This window comes from Schistocerca gregaria, chromosome 5 (assembly GCF_023897955.1).
Source record: "Schistocerca gregaria isolate iqSchGreg1 chromosome 5, iqSchGreg1.2, whole genome shotgun sequence".
Lineage (NCBI taxonomy): Eukaryota > Metazoa > Arthropoda > Insecta > Orthoptera > Acrididae > Schistocerca > Schistocerca gregaria.
In genome coordinates this window covers 572,637,140-572,658,116 of record NC_064924.1, presented here as the reverse complement: position 1 = coordinate 572,658,116, position 20,977 = coordinate 572,637,140, and positions in this window count along the sequence as shown.

The window sequence follows — 20,977 nt, the reverse complement described above, 5'->3', positions numbered from 1 at the left end:
ACTACTCATCGGTGATGAAAAAGCCCTTGACAGGAAAGTATGGTTCCAAAGCCATAAAACCTGCATCATGGAGCAATTTAGTCAGATTAAGTTTCACCTAAAAACCTCTTGTGAAATAAGTAAAATTATTAAATCTCTTAAAAATAAATGATCTGTTGGAGTAGATGACATCTCTAATAAGATATTAAAACAGTGTGGAGCAATTACAGCTGATGTTCTGAGTCACATACGTAATGCATCACTCAAGGTATTTTCCCACAGAGGTTAAAATATGCCATTGTCAGGCCTCTTTACAAAAAGGGGGACACCACAGATGTCAATAATTATCGGCCAGTATCCTTGCTTACAGCATCCTCAAAAATCTTTGAGAAAGTAATGTACTCAAGAGTGGTTAGCCATCTCAACAGTAATGGGATACTTAGTAAATCACAGTTCGGATTTCAGAAATGCTGTTCCACTGAGACAGCAATATACAATTTCACTGTCCACATAATAGAGTCTTTAAATAGCAAAATGTCACCAATAGTAATTTTCTGTGACTTGGCCAAAGCATTTGATTGTATGAACCATGACATTATGTTACAGAAATTGCAATTCTATGGTATAAATGGAATAGCATATGAGTGGTTTAATTCATACCTACAGAACAGGAAGCAAAAAGTTTCATTATATGGGTCAAGTGATTTAAATAAGTTTGCCACTTCATTTAACTGGGGTGAAATTACATTAGGTGTTCCACAGGGTTCAATCATGGCTCCCCTTCTGTTCTTGATATATGTGAACGACCTCCCTTCCTATCTGAAACAGGAAGGTGAACTGACACTGTTTGCTGATGATACAAGCATCACTATTAATCCAGTAAAAGAAAGTCCAATTGAAAATGATACAAATAAGGTCTTTTGGAAAAGTCATTAATTGGTTTTCTGCAAATGGGCTTGCTCTAAACTTTGAAAAAACACAGTACATCCAATTTTCCGCTGCAAAAAGTACAGCCCCTTCAATAAATGTAACACATCCACAGAAGTCAGGAGACAGGGTAGATCATACTAAGTTTTTGGGTGTACATATACATGAGAATCTTAATTGGAAAATTCATATTTTGGATCTCCTAAAGCGACTAGGTTCAGCAACTTTTGCGATCAGAATAATTGCCAATTGTGAGGATATAGAAATTAGTAAGCTAACATAGTTTGCATACTTTCACTCTCTGATGTCACACGGAATAATATTTTGGGATAATTCAACATTTAGACAAAAAGGTATTCACTGCTCAAACGAAAGTTGTTAGAATAATGTGTGGGGTTCACAGTCACACATCTTGAAAGCATCTTTTTAAAATATTGGGAATTCTTACAATAGCCTCACAATACATCTACTCACTAATGAAATTTGTTGTCAGCAACATGGACCAGTTTAAAAACAACAATGACATTCATGATTATAATACCAGAAAAAAGAAAGACTTACACTGTCCTTGGCTCAACCTATCTTTGGCACAGAAAGGGGTAAAATATGCTGCTATAAAAATTTTCAACAAGTTACTAGATGAAATAAAATGTCTGACAGACAGCAGTAATAGCTTCAATAAATAAATTAAAATCATACCTCCTTGATAACTCCTATACCATAGATGAATTCTTGAATAGGAATAAATAAATAAATATAGTGTATGCATTTTGGGCCATTTAAGGGAATTGGGTAAATAATAGAAATATTAATCTTTAACTCTGTATTAATATACCATGTGATTGATCAATGGAGCACGCAACCAACTGCCTAACCAACTAACTAGCCACTTGGTCAGATGCTCCTTCTTTCACACCGTTTCAAACTTCTGGCCAAGCTTATGTCTCAAGAGTGAAACATGGGAGTTCAGTGATGATTTTGGTAGCCATAAAAAGGTATTCCATGATTACTCTGCCAGATCGCATTACTGCCAAGGATTATGTGACCATTTTGGCTGATCATGTCTATCCCATGGTACAATGTCTGTTCGCCAATTGTAATGCTGTCTTTCAAGTTGACAGGATCGCTGTTCACACAACTCATTGTCCATGACTGGCATTCTGAGCACAAGTATGAATTGTTGCATTTCCCCTGGCCACTGTAGTCACCAGATCTCAATATTATTGAGTCTTTGTGGTCTACCCGGGAGAGATGTATGTCCTATCACTTATTCACCTTCATCACCAATACCTGAACTTGACCCATTTTGCTGGAGGAATGGTACAAGATTCCCTTAATAACCATGCTGGATCTGTATTTATACATTCCAAGATGATTGGAAGCTGTTTTGAATGCCAATCGTTTTCCTTCACCATATTAGACATGGTAATGTGTTGTTTTTGGTGCTTCCATATTTTGTCCAACCCATGTAGAAGCATGTCCAGCATGTGTCTTTAAAATGTAAAAGTTGAATTCAGGAAGGGATCTGGAGAATGGCAGCAGAAAATGGTATTGCATGTGGGATAAGGCAAATTCCTCATGAGAGCAATAAGTCACATGACTTAAATTCATAGCACAGATAGCATCAAAAGCAGTTACTTACAGTATTATTAGATGTTACCTTTAAATACAGGGTATATCAAAAAAATCTGATTTAAAAAAATCATGACTATTATACTGTTGAAAATCAGACAATGGTAAATCCAGGAAGGAATGTAACAATGTTATGAACAGGAAAGTTGCTTCTCGCCATATAGTGGAGATGCTGAGTCTCAGATAGGCACATCGAAAAGACTGTCACAATATAAGCTTTCAGTCATTAAAGCCTCTGTCACACACACACACACACACACACACACACACACACACACTCTCTCTCTCTCTCTCTCTCTCTCTCTCTCTCTCTCTCTCTCTCTCTCTCTCTCTCTCTCTATAGCTTTTGCATATGTGTTCGTGAGTGTGTGTCTGTCGTCTATTTTTGACAGTGACCTCGATGACGGAAAACTTGTATTTTGACGTCTTTTTGTTGTGCCTGCCTATCTTTGACTCAGCATCTCCGCTGTATGGTGAGTAGCAACTATTCTTTTCATAACAACATAGTGTTGGAGAGAGCAAATTCTTGAGTTTTATGTAGGGCACCGCCACACTGTCATCCGGAAGTGCAGGACTTTTTAAATCAAAGGTTTACTGACGGATGCATCGTATACACTAGACCAAGTGATTGAGCCTTACATTACCGGCCTCAAAGTTCACCCGACCTGACTGCATGTGATTATTTCTAGTGGGGGTTTATAAAACACTGTTTATGTGTCTCTGTTGACAACAACAATAAATAATCACATAACAGCAGCAGTAACACAAGACATGCTCAGAAAAATTTGAATACCACTTTGATGTATGCCATGTATCCACGTACCTCAAGGGGGGGGGGGGGGGGGGGGCATATTTAACACCTATTAAAAGGTTTGAAAAAAAAAATTGAGTTCCCCATTCATCAAAAAACAAATATCATTTTAGATGTTTAGTAGTTTCAGAAACATAGATGTGCCAAATCAGATGATTCTTTTTGATACACCCTGTATTTTATGGCAGTAAAATAATATGTTCCATAGATCATTTGAATGATTCTTTTATCATGGACTGAGTCAGTTTACAGGATAAGTATTCATGATGGGTGTTAACATTATATTTTCGTCTTAACCATGCATCTAGATTTAAAAAACAAGGTGTTTTTTGGGGGCTATCAGCTTACCAGCAATTCAAAACGGTTGTGTGTAAAGCAATCGATTTCATAAAACTTCAGTTTTTCTAAGAGCGTAATAAGATTCCCACAATTAATTGCCATGGAAAGACCACAAAAACATTGAACTGGTGATATTTTATTACTTAAGGCTTTTAATATTTGACGAGAAGATGTCTAAATGGCATTCTCAGTCAAGCAACCCTTCTGGAATCCAAACAGTGACATGCTGAGCAAACTGTTTCCACTTAAATGTTAACCTACTCTTAAATATTTTACTTTTTCAAATATTTTTTTAAAAAATATGTTACTTATTTTAATTCAACTGGAAGAATTCTCTATGCCAATGATAGATCAGTAAGGACATTACTATTTTACTTGGAAACTTTTTCATAATTCTATTTGAAATTCCATCAGTTATGTACGAGCTTTTGTTTTTTAGGGTTTTTCCAATTCTGTTAATTTTAGTGAAGAATAGTGGCAATACTTCTAGTTGCCTAAAGTTTTGTAGAATGACATTTTTAATAATTAACACTGTAGGAAAAGATGGTTTGCTACTTACCCTAAAGATGACACTTTAAGTTGCAGACACACAATTAAAAGAAATAAATGGTCTTAGCTCCAGCATAAGTTGCAGGTGTGTCACTGCAGGGGCAGTTTTTGTACATAGGCTATTACCTGTACTGTGACACTTACGATACTGATGGTTTGCAAATGGGCGCAGTTGTCCAAAAGTAGTCACCGTGGAGAAATAAAAAAGGTATTTCTCAACACAACATGACAGACCTACAACCATTTATTTCTATTATAAAATTAGTTGGGGACCCATTTTTCACCTGCAGCATACTGCAAGTTCATACAATTAAGACACGCATAAGCTTTCAGCCGTCACCAGAAAAAAAGAAAGAATCACGCATCATTCATTCACACAAGCAAGTACACTTGACCACCAGCCCCAGCAGCTTGGATCAAAATGGCATGGCGTTCTGGTCTGCGCAGTCGGTCATGTGTGCGTGAGGTGTGCTTGCTTGTGTGAATGATTGGTGTGTATTTCTTTTCCTTTTTCTGGTGAAGGCAGTGAACAAAAGCTTTTATGTAAGTGTCTGCAACATAACATGCCATCTTTATGGTAAGTAGCAACCTATTTCTCTTATAGTGTTGATATTCCAACATGGAGTTTCCATTGTTTGATTTTTAATGACTATATTCTCTTGCTTCTTCAAATGAACCATTTAATCCTTTTTTGTGCCACATTTAGAAAGCTACTGTTAAAAGTACCTGCAGATTGAGAATTATGAATCACAATACCGTCCTTTAGTTTAATTGTTATGATATCGTCTACATTGGCTGGCTGTCCTGTCTCCCATTTGACAACATCCCATATAGTTTTAATCTTATTATATGCATTATCAATTTCCATCAGGATGTACAGACTTCTTGACATTTTAATGACTTTCCTTAAAATATTACTGTATTTTTTTGTAATATGCAAGTAATGTCAGATATTGACTTATTCTGGCCTTTGTGTATATATCTCTCTTCATCTTAATTTTAATTCCCTTGATTATCCATGGCTTTAGTTTTTTGTTAATGAATGTTTTCAATAAACTTTAAACTACTATACAAATTTACTGTGGAGTAAACTACATTTGACATTGGTGTATCTTTCAATACATACCTCACCTCATGTCACCACTTTTCACTCACTCTTAAAATATTGTATACTGTTATTAATAAGCCTCACTGCTTTGTATGAACTGCCTAAGGACTGTAAAGTGCTATAGTGTTTATTTCCATTAATTGTGCATCATCATCAGAGAGTCCATTAACAGTTGGTTACACACTGAATTGTTTCAGACTGAACATTGTCTATAAACATGTTATCAATCGCCAGCTTGCTGCACACAAGACTGAAACACTCAGGTAATGATTCCAGTTCATTTTTCCTGTCTGTCCTTTTAATAAGTCTATAGTGAACTGTCCAATTACTGTTTCTGCTTGTTTGACAGCTAACAGAATAATGCATGCAGATTTCTCATAAATAACTGAATATTTCATATAGGGGTCTGTCAGCTGTTATAATTACCATGGAAGTATTCTGCAGTAACAGCTATAGATATGCTGTGAGTACATACTGCTGAATAGGAAACCCACGGTCACCACTGCTATTGACCCCATGCAACCTGAAACCAGCCTTGCATCTTCCATAGGGTCTCACTGTTTTGTATTATTTAAACAGAGCTTGGGGTTGTCCAGTGTGGACTATAGCTGGCCTGCAGACCCGCAATAAGTGAGAGATCCCTGCTGCAGCTACAAAGGTTGTGTAGTCTTGCCCAGCACCTCGTTCTCTGGCAGAATGCATTCTTTCCCATCTTCTGAGCTTCCTTTTCGACTCACAGATAACAATTCTCATAAGTGACAGTTGTAAATTAGATGAAGTAAATGACAGAAATATTAGTAGATTTGACCTCATTATTTCACAGCATATCAGAGGCAAGAGGTCCCAGGCTGCCGTGAAAGATGTGTCTCATTGTGTAAGACATTTCCAGAATTAAATTATGTATATGTTAATAACTGATCATAAATCAAAGAATCTGTTAAAGGCAGAAAATTTTCCTGTGTTCCTTATTTGCTTGCCAGACAACAATTGGACTGAGCGGTCGCGTGTCCGTATTCGCAGCTGCAAGTATTGAAAATTCTTGAGTCTCAGTTTAAGAATTTTTTCTTCGCTTTTATCAAGTTTCAGACATTAGGTAGCTAGCTTCTGAATATACTCTTACCAGATTTTGAATTAAATATTGAGAATATACTTGGGCAAGAGTTTGATAATTCAGTAAATATGTATGGCAAGTGTTATGGTTTATGTAAAAACAATTGAAATGTGATGCTGCAAAAGACAGTTCTCTACTATTTTTTTACAGCATTCTGTTAGAGGCGAAATGTCCTCGTAAGTAACATTGCTCCACAGTTGTATTAATAATGAGCTGGGAAATGAGAACAAAGGCAAAAATGAATTGATCTTGTCAAAGTCATTATGGAAAAAAACAATCTCAGCTAGAGAGGCTATAGAAAGGAAACAGCTGTGGCTTTGCTTCAAAAATGTTTAGACAGTTACCTACAGAGAAGCATGCGAAATATAAGTTAGGGTGGCAGAAAATACAATCAGATCTTAATATGCACAGAATGATTTATGTGAGCACAGGAAAAGTTGAAATTAACATGTTGACCACCATGAAGTCACCAGCAGCCACAGAAGTGCCTTATACCTGATGCCATGTGCCCACAGGCGGCCACTGTGGAGCCTTACACCTGACTCCGTGGACTAACCTGGCCTAGCACTGAAACATCCATCACTATGTTAAATAAATACTGAAGAGGTTAAGAAGAATAAAGAAGTGTATGTAAAAGGAAAACAGTGACTGATGTGAAGGAAATGTAGTTTGTAAATTGGTATTGCAAAGAGGTAATGATAATGAGATTTTCATTGATTAATATGAATGGCTTAGACTCGTAATGCTTCAGGCATTCTTTTATCAATGCAACAGTTCAAAGGCACAGATACTTATGGGGAAATCTTTTGCATCAGCATTTATTTCCATATGAAACTCAGTATAAGCACATGATATAAATGTGGCATCATAAACCTGGTAACAGACAATTCATGAGAAGAAAATCTATCACAATCCAAATCCAAGCAAGAGTCCAAATAACAAACCAAATATAGCCCAAACAATTGTGTAGTTTGTCACAAGAGAGATACAGATGTCGGCCATCACAGAAGGTACCTACTGCTTGGCACTACTGTCCTCATAGAACATTTGCCTCCTTTGTCACCTGCCACCATTCTTCTCTGTCCATTCCTTTCAAATCCTCCTCCACATCTTCAAGACACCTTTCCCTGCATCTTCCTCTTCTCCTTCTCCCCTAGGACTTTCTTATAAATACTTCCTTAATATTTTGAGTTTCTGGCATTCTGCGTACATGACCAGCCCATCTTATTCTTTCTTTCTTGCTTGCTTGATTTTAATTATATTATTAATATGCCCAAAGAGTGTCTGTAGTACTGATTTTACCCTTACTCTCCATCTTTCTTCCCCTGTCACTGCCCCAAATATTTTTCTCAAAACCTACCTTTCCCATGACAATAACCACCTTCTTCCTTTGTAGTCATCACCCGGCCTTCCGATCCATACATTACTATAGGTCTTAATATAGTCATTTGGTTTTTGTATTCCCACTAATGTTTCTGGACTTGAATATATTCTGCAAGGAATAACAACATTGGTTGCCAGCTTGCTGTCCTTTCTCGAATTTCTGCTACTATACTGTTATCTTCTGTAATTATCTAACCAACATATTTAAATTTTTCCTCTCGGTACTCTTTGCCATTTATTTTTACTGGAGTCTCTTCTCTACCCCCACCAACATATGCTTTCATCGTAGACTTTGTATTTATTTATTTATTTATTTATTTTTTTTTTCGTTTTATCAATTCCTTTCCTAACTTCCATGATGCATCATAAGTGTATGCAACCACCTGGACCTGACAGTTAAATATTACTGCCCCTAGATTTGATTACCTTCTCTAGTGCTTAGTTAAATATTAGTGCTGAGACCACATCTTCCTGCCACAGCCCCATTCCTACATGGAAATCTGACAACTCTTGCTCTATTTTGACCATCCAAATTGTTGCTCTCACTATCATTTCCACCAGACTCACTAATTTTAACGGCAATCTAAAATCTTTCATACTTTGGAGAATCTTATTCCTGATTAGGCAGTTGTATGCTTGTTGCTTGTTTAAAATCAAATGCCGTTGCTTGTCATATTTGTAACATTTCTCTAGCACTTGTCTCAATAAAAATATCTGGTCCATTATGGACCTGTTTCTCCTAAATCCAGCTCAATGATCCCCTAGTGTCATTTCCACCAAGTATACTAGTCGAGAGGCTGAAATCTTAGTGTTGTGGTTGTTGTTGTGGTCTTCAGTCCAGAAGACTGGTTTGATGCAGCTCTCCAAGCTACTCTATCCTGTGCAAGCTTCTTCATCTCCCAGTACCTACTGCAACCTACATCCTTCTGAATCTGTTTATTGTACTCATCTCTTGGTCTCCCTCTATAATTTTTATCCTCCGCGCTGCCCCCCAGTACTAAATTGGTGATCCCTTGATGCCTCAAAATATGTCCTAACAGCCGATTCCTTCTTCTAGTCAAGTTGTGCCACAAATTTCTCTTCTCCCCAATTCTTTTCAATACCTCCTCATTAGTTGTGTGCTCTACCCATCTAGCCTGCAGTATTCTTCTGTAGAACCACGTTTCGAAAGCTTCAATCTTCTTTTTGTGTAAACTATTTATCGTCCACGTTTCACTTCCATACATGGCTATACTCCATACAAATACTTTCAGAAACGACTTCCTGACACTTAAATCTATACTCGATGTTAACAAATTTCTCTTCCTCAATAACACTTTCCTTGCCATTGCCAGTCTGCATTTTATATCCTCTCTACTTCGACCATTATCAGCTATTTTGCTCCCCAAATAGCAAAACTCCTTTACTACTTTAAGTGTCTCATTTCCTAATCTAATTCCCTCAGCATCACCTGACTTGATTCGACTACATTCCATTATCCTCGTTTTGCTTTCTTACTAAACACCTTATATGTTATACCTAATAGAATAAGACCACAGCAATTGCCCTATCGCCTTTCTTATGTGCTGGGCAGATTATTCCCTAGCTCAGATCCTAAGGCATTTCTTCCTTCATCTAATTTACTTTGTTCTACATCTATGTGATTACTCTGCTTTAACAATTAAATGCCTGACAGAGCATTTAATGAACCACCTCCAATCTGTCTCTCTACCGTTCCACTCTTGAACGGTGCGTGGGAAAAACTAAACAGTTAAATTTTTCTGTGCAAGCCCGGATTTCTCTTATTTTTTCCTGAAGATTATTTCTCCCTATGTACGTGGATGCCAACATAATGTTTTTGCAATTGGAAGAGAAAACTGGTGGTTGAAATTTCATGAGAAGATCCTGTAGTTAACGAAAAACACCTTTGTTTTAATCATTGCCACTGAAACTCACGTTATCATGTCTGTGGCACTATCTCCCCTATTTTGTGATAATGCAAAATGAGCCACCCTTCTTTGAACTTTTTTAGTGTCATCCGTCAGTCCCACCTGATGCGGATCCCATACCACACAGCTATGCTCCAGTATAGGGTGGACAAGTGTGGTGTAAGCAGTCTCTTCAGTAGATCTGTTGCACCTTCTAAGTGTTCTGCCAATGAATTGCAGTCTTTGATTTGCTCTACCCACAACGTTATCTATGTGATCATTCCAATTTAGATTATTTGTAATTGTAATCCCTAAGTATTTAGTTAACTTTACAGCCTTCAGATTTGTGTGACTTATCACATAATCGAAATTTATCAGATTTCTATTAGTACTTGTGTACTTTTCTTTATTCAGGGTCAGTGCCACTGTTTGCATCACCCAGATATCCAATCTAAATCATTTTGCAATTCATTTTGGTCATCTGATTACTTAACAAGACAGTAAATGACGGCATCATCTGCAAATAACACAGGCCAACAATGGAAAAACTTTTTTGCTGAAAACACCTTATTCTTATGTTTTTTTAGGGTGGGTAATCCAAATATGATACTTAAAATACTGTATCACCCACCATTTCTTCACATTTTACAGTTAAATTTATTAACTTAAGCGATTTTTAAAGAATTTAACAGTTTTTATAGAGTTAAAACTATTTAAAAAGGAGGCGTAATGAATGTAGATGACATTGGTAGCACTGCTGAAAACATTTGCTGGCAAAAAAGGTCAATTCTATTTTTGTGTCAGCAGATGGTGTTTTGTTTATTGTCAACCTAACCTCACTTTCCGGTTTCCTGTACATGTGCTCAGTACAATGTGTAATTGTGATTGTAAAAACTCTGACAGTTTTTGTTACATCTGTGGCAAATTTGTGATTAAAAAACACCAAAGAAGCATTACAGACTTTGTGAAAAAGGTTTATCTATCATACTTTGGATCTAAACTTCTATTCAAGATAAATCTTTGAGACCAAATACGGTATGTTATGTGTCTGTTGAAGATCCGAGAAAATTGTCCAAAAAGGAGAAAACAGCCTTTAGATTTGTTGTTCCTATGATATGAAGGGAGCCAAGAAATCATTCCGATGATTGCTCCTTTTGCAGTGTTGATATTACTGGTCATAATTCGAAAAACAAGAAGGTAATAAGCTACCCTAACCTTCCGTCCACCATCTGACCAGGAGGACATGGTGTAGATTTGCCGGTTCCTGAAATTCCTTAAATTCTATTCGAACAGAAGTGTTTTGTGATGTACAATCTGATTTAGATGAATCAAATGATGATGAATTCCATTGTAATACAGAAAGTCTAGAGCCCAAATTGTTTACTCCGACTGAGCTTAACAATTTGGTTAGGGATCTGGGCACAACAAAAGAAAAAGCTGAATTGCTTGGATCTAAATTAAAAGAAAAGAACTTGTGGCCACAGTCGACCACCAGTAACTTCACCGGCGAATTGCAGAGTAAATGGTCTTTGGAGACTCGAGAGTCTTTGGTAGTCCCGTCTACGACTTGACTGAGTGATACGCATGTCGTGAATATCTGCATTGTTTTTCTTGTGTTTTCTGTAATCATACGAACCTTAATAAAGGTGTCTTATTGTAATAAGTTGGAGTTTTCTGTGTGTGGTCTGTCACTATAGCCAAAAAACACACATTGGTGACCCCGAGTCACGAAAATACGTTGCAGTAGCTCACTGTGTATCACCGGTTTCACGCCAATAGACAATGACACAGCCTCCAGTTTTTCCGGCAGTGCAGGATGCCGCGACCGCAGAATGGACATTCGACTGTGAAGCGCAGCGCTTTACCCCATGTGCTACTAATACACCGGGAATGTTCGTATCTCCTGTGTTTGCCTCACTTGGCCGGACGACTCTAAACTCTGCTGGCATACCACACCAGGTGCTGTACACATCATCGCAGACACCTTCTACAGCACTCTATGCTCCACAGAATGCTCATCCAGCACAAGACCCCGGAAACCCCCGCTCGAGTTTCTACTGCACAACATGGACCACGCAGCTGTCCAGTTACGGGGCCCACACGCACGGCCGCCTGCTTCTCAGAGCAGCCCACCATTTAACGTGTCCCCTCCTCACTGGTCGAAGGGATACTCGCGCCAACTGCACTGGGCCATTTATACACCTATCCATCCTGCTGCCCCATGCACACCTCGGGCGACGCACCTGCCTTGGTTTCGCCCCATCACTCGGCACTCAATAGCGATCTCACGGCTCTGCTTGAGATTTCGGCTGCATCGGCAGTTGATCCTGCAGCGCCGTGCTCATCGTGTGGCCGTACAGATTCCATGCCTACGAGGACTGCGTACCACGTTTCGCCTACACAGCTAACGGACATTCAACGCAACACATCACCCGTCACTGAGGCACAGTTTGCACCAGTGAATACCATGCAGAATCCCTGTACATTTCATGCCTTTCCTACAGCCCCACAAGCACTTGCGGCATTGACTCAGGAATTTTCTTTTACAACTAGATCTGTTAGTCTTTGATGGTTTGACAGTGGCTAGAGGTAGGCTTTTCATTGTCCCAGATGGCCATTTCATGTGATGTGATATGCTAAAACAGGCCATTCAGTGTCCCAAATGATGATTTAGCAGTTACACAAGTCATTGTCCAGCAATGCTAAAAAAAAGACATGATATGGATACTGAAGCAGGGCCAAGTTGTTCAGAAATAGCATAATTGATGTTGTCTCTGATTCTCCAACCTACTTTAGTAGAGGTGTTACTAATGAACAATTCAGGATGGAATTTATAAGAATATATTTATCATCAACAAAATGTAGCTACAACACAGTTACTTGAAAGCTACACCTAGTTCCACAGAATTTTTGCTGACAATCTAAAAGCAAAAACCAAAGGTAATTTACGAAGATCTATATGTAACCTTAAAAATGTCGATTGACAAAACCAAAACATGGCCTCTATAGTAAAAACCTGATAAAACAAATTTTTGAAAGAGTGAAAGAAGTTAAATATCTTGGTTTTTAAACAATCATTTCTTAAGAACAACAAAAAATATCAAGAATGTAGGAAAAGCTAGACTACTACCGACAGAAAAAAATCACACTTCAGCTGCAGACAGGCACAACTAAGAGACATGCACAAAGCTTTCGGCCAAAGCCTTCATCAGGAAAAAAATCAAAAAAACACACACACACACACACACACACACACACACGTGCGCAGCAAATTCTGGCACCTCGGAGTATACGGGTGAGAAGGGACAGGAGCAGTATCTGACAAAGTGTGCAAGGACTAGAATGCCAACAGGCACGGCATCAGGAGGTTGTGGGGCAGTGAGATACGGAAAAAGAAGTGCATGGAAACGTGGGAAGGCGCACTGGAAGAGGGCGGCAAACAGAGACCTGTCACAGGTTTATCCTATGCTATCAGGTGCTGGGCCACTTGTGAAAGCAGCTATGTCATTTACCAGCTCTGCTACAATCATTGCACAACTTTTTATATTGGTATGATTACGAACCAGCTGTCAACTAGGAAGAACGGCCACTGCCAAGTTGTGTCCAAGAGCACAGTAGACCACTCTGTGTCACAACATGGAGCTGAACATAATACACTTGATTTCAATGGCTGCTTCACTACCTGAGCTATCAGGATCCTTCCTTCCACCACCAGCTTTTCTGAAATGCGCAGATGGGAGAGTTATTTTTACAACACATTCTCTGCTTCTGTAATTGTTCCAGCCTCAACCTATGGTAACATACTGTCTCCACACCCTCCACCCAACAGTTTCCATCCCGATCAAATTCTTATTGTATCTTCAGCTAGATCAAATTGTCATCTGTGCACTGTATTTGACACATGTTATCTTTATGACAAGCAGCAGTCTATTGTTTCCTATATTGTTGATATTTTAACCTCGAGTTTCATTGTTTGATTTTAACTACAAAAACACTAAATTTAAAAGATCTATGGAAATAATAAACAAAGTAATGAAACTAAACGAATTTTTCAGTCTGCAGCAGTGTACACTAACTTAAAACTTGCTGGCAGATTTAAACTCAGTACCTGACTGGGACTCGAACCTGGGACCTGTGCCTTTTGTGGGCATGTGCTCTTCTGATTGAGCTATCCATGCTCAACTGATGACATGCCCTCACAGTTTTACTTCAGGCAGTACCTCACCTCTTATCTTCCAAACTATACAGAAGTTCTCATGCATATCTTGTGGGAGTAGCACTTCTGGAATAAAATATATTGTGAAGAAATGGCTTAACCACAGCCTGTTTCTGTGAAGATTGGAAGATAGAAGATGAAGTACTGACAGAAGCAAAGCTGTAAGCACAAGTCATGATTATGCTTGGATAGCTCAGTCACTAGAGGCAAAGGTACCAGATTCGAGTCCCAGTCTGTCACACAGTTTTAATCTGCCAGAGAGATTCAAACCAAATATTGTAGAAAAAACACACCCCTATCCATCTATACAAAACCTCTACATTGTTAGGATTTTACGTGAAAGGAATGAGAGCATAATAATGCCAATGAAAAGTAGTTCATGTAGCAAACAATAGGAAGGCTGTATGAAATGGTAGAGAAAAAGAAAGATGGAGATTCTCAATAAGCTAGAACTGTAACTAATCTTGGGGTATATACACCATTTCAAGAAAATGGCTATGTCAATTGGATGTGCAACACAAGATTTGCACAAGCAATTCTAAACTACAGAACAAACAGCAGAAGTGTTTTGAGCCTTCCTATGAAGAAATGGAAGAGAAACTTTAATATTACACCATACAGTAACAGTCTTTCCAGGGCTAAGACATGTCAGGATGATGATTTTCCAGTGCTTGGAGGAAGGTACATAGTGTACCATGTTATTTGCTACACATAATATTCAATTAGCAAGTTCTCTTTATAAGCTTGAACCTGTATTGGTACTATTGTGGTTATTACATTGGATATATGTGGTAAGAAGTAACATGTTTCTCGATTCGTCATGGAAAATACAGTCTTGAAATTTCAGAAGTTAACTTTTCCTTGCAATGCCATATCTTCCTTTGAGTGTTTTCCATTGGAGTTCATTCAGCACAATACTGTCACATAAATGCTTGACAAAGGATTCAGCTTTTCTCTAAATCTCTATGATTTCTAACAATGGAAACTCCAGTTAGAAATATCAGCAATGTAGGAAAAAGCATATTGATACTTACCATAAAAAGACACATTAAGTTGCAGACAGGCGCAATTAAAAGACACACATAAGCAAGCACACCTCATGCGCACATCTCGAGCCAAAATGCTGGAGTCGGCGGTCACGTGTGCATGAGGTGTGTTTGCTTGTGTGTATGAATGGTGCAGGTTTCTCTTTTGGTGATGAAGACTGGTTGGGGACCCAAACAGTGAGCTCATCAGTCACATCAAATTAGGAAAGGATGGGGGAACCATTTCAGCACTTACCTGAAGCACTTTTGGCAAATCACAGAAAACCTAAATCAGAATGACCAGACACAGATTTGAACCGTCGTCCTCCCGAATGTGAGTCCAATGTGCTAACCACGGAACCACCTTGCTCAGTTGAAGCTTTATGTATGTATCTTTTAATTGTGTCTGTCTGCAACTTAATGTGTCTTCTTTATGATAAGGTCTTTTCCTTAATGATTTCCGTTAATCCAGCTTTATAAAGGTCCCCAATGTGACTGAAAATACCCAGAATCAATTTAAAAAAAATTCTAACTGTGCTACTTCAGCATAAATGAAACTTGATGATTTTTCTACTGAAACTCAGTGTCGTATCTGCGTATTCTACAACTATTTTTATTCTGGCATTCCACATTAAATCAATCTGGATAGTTACACATATGTGACTGACTCATTTCTTCACTTGCAATAGTGTAGTCAAACAAAGTCAGATTTCTTTTATCTAATTCTTATTAATAAGAGTATTTTTTGAGCAGCAACTGATTTACATTTTTAAAATACAGAAGAGAAATATCTGTCTTCAGCCACCATAATGCTTTTTCTTTTTTTAATTAGAAAGCCCAGTTCATTTTGATCCCAAAAGACCCACCTTCAGATGCTTAACACATTCTTTCAGAATTAATGTACACAGAGGTTCATAATGTTACCAAGTGAAATAAAAATCAGTGTAATGTGCAAAATTTGTGGTTTTACAAAGTAAGTTATCTGTACGACCAATCACAGTGGCAGAGAAAGTAAACCTTTCTACATACATTACTTTTTCTTAAGTTAGGGAAAGCTACCAATCTTTGTACCCATCATTGATCAGCTGTAGGTCTTCCAGAATTTTGCAATAGTTTATAAACCTTATGCTAATACTTCATTCAGATTACATCTCCCACTGAAAATGACACGGGGGGTATTCATTATTTATATTGATATTCAATAACAACACACTTTATTTAATTTGTGGCAATATGGAATTGAACTGTAACCTGTAGCAAATGATTACCCCCCCCCCCCCCCCCTGGGCATTGGCTTGGGGCACTCTCCTCTGGCATACATGAGAATATAAACTACAATTAGCTTACACAATCTAATAGCTGTGTGCATTAGCACACTACTTCCCGGATTCAGGGAGCTGCACCAGTCCTGAACCGAATCTGTCTGGCAGATTAACACCAAGGGCCAGTGTGCCAGCCAGCCTGGATGAGATTTTTAGGTGGTTTCCCACCACCAACATTGTGAATACTGGGCTGGTACCCAAATCCCACCACAGTTACATGATTGACAAATATTTTGAAAAATGTTCTCACATTTTCACAAGGTATAACATAAGGCGCACATAGATGACGTACACAGATTCTGTCCCAGCAGGAAAGGGCATCTCTCCACCCTCTACCATTAACATTGCCAAATCCAGAAAAAAGACAAACCACGATTCACTTGTTGGCTCAGTTGTTAAAAGTCAGAGTGGAAATCCAAAGTTTCAGGGTGTAATCTCAATAGATCCTACAATTACTTCTGGGACATGAGACGAGTTGTACTCTCTGATAGTGGTCTGTGATGTGGGAAACTGAACCACACTCCAGTTCAGTTTTCATGTCAAATTTTATTTCCCCGCTCCACATCATAGCACACTAAGTAAATCAGTTTCTGGAACAGCGGAAACCAACAGTGTATTGCCTCCATTTCCAAAAGGGAACAACACAGATCTACATTTCTTGTCTATTTTTCTTTTTATTTATACCATGGACATTTCAGCCTCCTATCCCCATGAAATGGGTCAACCTGCCCTGAGTACAAAGAAGGGTTCAGATCATCCACCTATATTTAATTTTGTCAATTTTTTCCCCCTCAGTTCCCTAAAAAAATTTCTGTAAACCTTGCCTGGGGAACAAAATCACTTAAAATGAATGGTATCGGTGGACTCCTAGAATTGCAAAGTATTCTAATCACGAGGCAACAAGACAAATCTAGCAACCCTCTTTCCTCTTAATAGCAATTTTTTCCCTTCAGTTCTCTAACAATTTTTCTGTCTGTCTACCATCTTATGTATCATTATTTGATGATTTCTTATGCTCAAGATCAACTACAAAAGGAAAGCAGGACATTTAGAAAATAATAAAGCCTTTAGTGTAGAACTTCAGTAGTTGCTTGGAATATTGACATGTGCTTCAGTAAGTGAAGATCATATTCCCATCATTTTTGAGTGGTTCATCTTACAATGCAACTAGAGTCTGTATCAGGAGGGTGAAAGTGTATATCACTACAACTTAACCATAGTTAAGTGCATCTCAAATAGGCAACATCTTTAAGTCTCTTTGTTGCTGAGTGTATAGACTTTTTTTTTTTTTGCCATACGAGTTTCTTTCTTGAAAGATGTCTAATTTTCATACAGCCAACAACCACCTTTCCCAGTCAATCATGTTTCCACAGCTTTGCATTTCTTCTCCAGCCATTCCTGATTTTTATCTTCTTTTTTATATGTCTGTATTACACTGATGAGCAAAAACAGTATGACCATTGCCCACTGCGACGCTGAACGCTTCCTGGTTGTGTTACAGGGACGTGACGCAGTAAGAAGAATGTAAGCGGAAGAGAAACAAACAAGCAGAAGCGAAGATATGGGCCGCAAAGGCAGATATCCACTGACATGCGGTTTTGACAAAGGGCGCCATTCTTGTGGCGCTGCGGCTGGAAACGGCGAAGCTCTTCGACTGTTTAAGTACTGCTGTCACGAGCACCTATGGAAGCTGGTTGAAGGATGGTGGAATAATGTGTATGCCATATGGTACTGGACATCTATGTCCCATCACTAATCACAGAAGTCGGAGAATCCCCCACTATGTAATCCAGGATAGGTAGTGATCGGTGGCAGATCCGCTGCCAAAGTACAATGATAGTGCAGACACAAGTGTGTTCTTCCACGTGCCCGCAAAGTCAGTTCATTGCAGGATGTATTCTTCCTCTTCTAATTGCAACTTCCCAGGCCTTAATAAGTATGTGGCCACAATCATGACTGAACAGCAGTCACCTTATTCAGATCTCAATAGATTCATTAATGACACAGTCACATAAGTTAGACATCTGGGTCAGAAACTTAGTATGGTTGTAATCCATTCCATATAATTCTAATAGGCAATGCTCAGTGACTGCCAATATGCTAGGCTGCTGATATCTGGTACTCAGTTGGTGTTCTCAGCAATGATCTATAAAAGTATGCACTATAGGTAGAAACTGGGGGTCCTGCACCTAAGAGCATAAAATAGACATCATTTGGTGAGAGGCTATGATCAATGTTTTCTAGGTTGCAAAAATAGATTTTCCTTTGAAACCAGCTGGATGAAGGAAGTACTCAAGGAGAGGACTGGATTGCAAAAAGTAAAACAAGGGTAACAATGTAGTTAAATCAGGCAATACAGGGGAAGTTACATTAGGAAATAAAACTAAAAGTAGTAGATGAATTTTGCTATTTGGGCAGCAAAATAACTGACGATGGCTGAAACAGAGAAGATATAAAATTCAGACTGGCAATGGTAAGAAATGTATTTCTGAAAGAGAAAAATGTATTAACATGGAAGCAAAACTGTTAGCGAGTCTTGAACAGAAGTGAAACAGGACAACACTCAGTTTGTCTAAGAGATTAATGGCTTTTTTTTTATCTAAGGATGAAGGAGAATTGCTGAAGATTAGGTGGGTGGATTGGCTAACCAGTGGAGAGTTACTCAGTCATAGGCCACATTTGGAGGCATCAAGGAAGGAATCGTCAGTTTGCTAATAGAGGGGAACTGCAGGGGGGGGGGGGGGGGGGGGGGAGATTTGTAGGAAACCGAAGCCTGACTCTTGTAAGCTGGTTCAAATGGATGTAGGTCATAAGGTGAATAAATATTTTGCTAGGGGAGTACAATTCCAACCACAATGATCTCTAAGTAAAGCCTTCTTCCAGTGGTGTAAACACCAGATTCTTCAGCAATGCTGTAGATGACTAGCTTCAGAGCACAAGTTTGTTTACATGAGGGTTCACCTTAAATGAACAGAGTATAGTGTCTGTAAGCATAATGACATCTAATGTTATTCAACCAAAGATGGCTTATGCCGAAATTATTTTTCCATTTACATTGCAGATCATATCAACTGAAACTTGGGAGCAACAAAAGTGCTGTTTTGTAGGTTGTAGTAGTAGGTATGGAGAGGTGAAGAGGCTCGTGCAGGATAGATTAGTGTCGATAGCTGCATTAAAGCCAGTTGTCAAATTGAAGACAACAACACAGGCACTGCTTTATAGTGTCAAAGACCACCTCTGAATACGGAACTTGGGGATCTATCTGACCCTAAACCAATGTGGCAAGACATTATAATTCTGAAGATAAGTGTTCTTTGTTTGTACATAATTTTATCATCTGCCAATCAACAACTAACATTTGTTGCATGAATTTTGACATTCTTGCACCCATGTTTTCTTCAGCCCGACAACTGGCTTTGATGCAGCTCTCCGCACCAGTCTATCTTGCACATGCCTTTTTATCTCTGCATAACTACTAAAACCTACATTCATTTGCAACAGTGTACTATAGCCAAGCTTTGGTCTCCAACAAAACTTCCCCACTTCCCATCCAGTAGCAAATTGACAATTCCGTGATGCCTCCAGACTGAGTAACTCTCCACTGGTTATACAATCCACCCAGCTACTCTTCACCAATCCTCCTTCAGCCCCAGATTTAAAAAGCTCTTAATCTATTATATGAACTGTGTATTGTCCTATTTCATTTCTTTTTAAGACTTTCTTCAAGACAGACTCAGTTTTATAGTCTGTGTTAATAATTTTATCTTTTCAGAAATACATTTGTTACCATAGCCATTTTGAATTTTATATCTTCTATACTTCAGCCATTGTAAGTTATTTTGCTGCTTAAACAGCAAAAGTCATCTACTACTATTAGTTTTATTTCCTAATGTAACTCTTCCAGTATCCCGTGATATAACTACATTGAAATACTCTCATTTTACTTCTGCAGATGTTCTTATAACCTTCAAGACACTTTCCATCCTGTTCAACTGCTTTTCCAAATCCTTTGCCATCTCTAAATTACAATTTCATTAGCAAATCTTCAAATATTTTTCTTCACCTAGTACTTTAACCCACTTGTGGAGGAAACCACCAAGAAATTCGACATTTTCCTTAACACAGATTGAACAACACTAGGGGAGAGGCTACCTTACCTAACTCCCTTCTCACCTATCACTTCACTTTCACATCTTTCTTCAGTCTGCTGTACAAGTTGTCGACAACCTGTCACCCCCTTGTATTTTGTCCCTGCTACACATCTCAAAGAGGGCTTCCAGTCAACTCACTTTCTCTAAATTTACACTGCTATGAATGTAGGTTTGCCTTTCAACAACTGACTCATCATATATTAGTCTCTACCACTTTATCCGTTACGATTCATGTCAGTAATTTTCAGTTATTGATTACGAAAGTGACAGGTCATTCTTATATCTGTCAGAACCTACCTTCTTTCTAGTAGGAACTATTACATTCTTCATGAAACCTGAAGATTTCACCTGCCTCCTATTTTGTATACCATTTACAATAGCTTGTCATGTTATGTTCATCTGAAGAGCTGAAGTCAGTATCATCTACTCCAGATGTCTTGTTTCAACATTGGTCATTTAGTACTGTCGAGTTATTCTCTCTGTTTATCATCTCCCATATTCTCTGCTACTTCCCTTT